Below are 2,335 nucleotides of genomic sequence, written 5' to 3' on the forward strand. Positions count from 1 at the left end.
GGGGCGCTTGCTGAACATTTGTTCCAAAGAGAGGGAGTGGCAACGGAAAAGGCTCCATCCCCTCGGAGCCTCTGCTTAGTCTTCGGTACCTCTAATCTAAAAGCGTCTGGTCCACACACCAGAGGCACAGGGCACGTGCGGAGGAGCTCAGAGGGGTAAGGTGGGGCGAGGCCATCTCAAGATTTGAAAACAAATAAGAGGATCTCGGAAAATAACTCTCAAGTGATCCAGTGAAGGGATGGCAGAGTAGGAGTTATGTGCGCCCTCTTTGGAGTACCAGTCAAGAGGTGAGCAGCGGCGTTATGGACCAACTGGAGATGCTTCATGGAGGATTGGCTGACTACAAAGTCAAGGGCATTGGCATTAGATGTACGCTTGGCAGATTTCATGATTATGTTGTAATATGTTGCATGTCTAATTTTATCCTATCGAGTTATATTCCTTGTATTCTTGTCTTCTGCGTGTGTGTGTGCGTGCGTGCGTGCGTGTGTGTGCGTGCGTGCGTGTGTGTGTGTGTGTGTTTTCTGGCGTGATCTAAATATGGTGGCCCAGGAGAGAAGGGGGAGGATGGTGGTGAATGGGAGATGGGAACAAGATACCGTGTTTGTCAGGGGAGACACACACACACACACACACACACACACACACACACACACACAGCAGCGGTCCTGCTTTGACACGGCGTGACACACACCTCTAATGAGGACCCGGCGTACGTGCAAGCCCCCCACACGTGCACACGCCCCCTCAGCGGCGTGATCTGAACGCCGCCGCGGGGAGCATCCACCGGGGCCAAAGTGAAATGTCATCTCGGCAAGGGGGACATGGGGGTGGTTACGGCCTGGTCGTTATGGCAACGGCTCCGAAGGCAAAAAGACCCCCTTCGGCGATGTCGAACAATAAATGGAAATCTTTGCCGGAATGCCAAGCGAAAAGTTCTTGTCGATTTGCTTGCAAATGAAAGAGCTTGTCAGAGGTGTGAGCGAATTGGTTCACATAGCTGTTTTTTTTGTTTGTTTTGTTTTGTTTTGTGTTTTGAGTAGGCACTGATGCGATCAAATAGTTTAGTGATTATTTGTTTCCCCCATGTGTGGCGTCTCGTCAGTTTGTGTGAGCGTATCTCATTTAGGCTCGTATGCTAACTCAAGCGACGGGTTGCCCTTTTGACGTGAAGGTGCTTCATTTGTCGTGAATAGTTCATATGACACAATACATTTGATGTCACATGGGAGGACGGCCGTGAACATGCGAGAAGCCTGGTGTTGATGCTTGATGGTCCTTTGAAGTGCTTTGCTGCCATGTTGTTGCACCTGTCCGCAATGAAAACCCCCCTTTTGTCATCGTATTGTAAGAAACGCACTAAGGCGACCGATCATTTATCGGAAGAGAGTTAATCTCTACTTTTGTTCTTTGGTGGTTCAGGCGGCTTTTTTCGATGGGCATTCGGCGAAACTGCTGCGCTCAAAACACACTTTTGTGCTCAAAATTATTGCTGATTAAAACTAGCTTTTACTCCATGTTTCATATCAAAAGCGCAAACTTTCTGTCTTTTCGATTGGGCTTTTTTTGGGGGGGGGGCGACTTGACGAACCCAATCCCACAAACCGGAAAATCAATTTCAAGATGGCCTTGGCAGCACCGCGACCAGGCCCGGACAAACAGTGTAAATAACAGCGAGAGGAAGAGGAGCTTGAGCGGGAGGTGGGAGGAAGCTCTCTCTCTCTCTCTCTCTCTCTCCAAAAGTTAACATTGCCAAGTGAAACTGGCTTTGCATATTTTCAAAAACGCACTCCCAGATGGCACCATCCAACCAACCCCCCCTCTCTCTCTCTCTCTCTGATTTTCCCCGGAGCGCCGCAGAACAGGACGGAAGGGAGAAGCAGGCGAGGGAGAGTCATATATGGAGAGCATCTGAGGAAGGAGGCAAGGCAAAAATGGAGATGGAAGGAAAAGGGAGAAAGGGGAGTGGAGGGTGGTGGGCGTGGTGGTGGGTGGGGGCATGTTGCGTATACGCATTTCCAAGCGAGTGCTGCAGTAACCTGCTTTTCCCTGCTCCTCGTGATCAATCACCCGGCAGCGAAGCCTGCCCGACACACGCTGCTGTTGTCTTCTGTGCTCTTCTCTCTCTCGCACACACAAACACAAACACGCACGCGCACACTTCAAAGGCATCTCGCACGATTACTATGCATGGCTTATATGGACAATTTATGGACCTTCGGTCGTCATGTTTATTCAGAGAGAATGTTTCAGTTCGGGGGACGTTTTTATGATTGTGTGTGTGTGTGTGTGTGTGTGTGTGTGTGTGTGTGTGTGTGTGTGTGTGTGTGCGCGT

The 2,335-nt window shown here is 50.1% G+C and overlaps 1 protein-coding gene across 2 annotated transcripts in view; it reads left to right on the forward strand.

Moving 5' to 3' along the window:
• Positions 1-2,335, forward strand: part of LOC109511051 (voltage-dependent P/Q-type calcium channel subunit alpha-1A-like) — a 27,544-nt gene that overhangs the window by 637 nt on the left and 24,572 nt on the right. The gene's annotated exons all lie outside the window — the stretch shown is intronic.

This window comes from Hippocampus comes, unplaced genomic scaffold (assembly GCF_001891065.2).
Source record: "Hippocampus comes isolate QL1 unplaced genomic scaffold, H_comes_QL1_v1.1 scaffold7, whole genome shotgun sequence".
Classification (NCBI taxonomy): domain Eukaryota; kingdom Metazoa; phylum Chordata; class Actinopteri; order Syngnathiformes; family Syngnathidae; genus Hippocampus; species Hippocampus comes.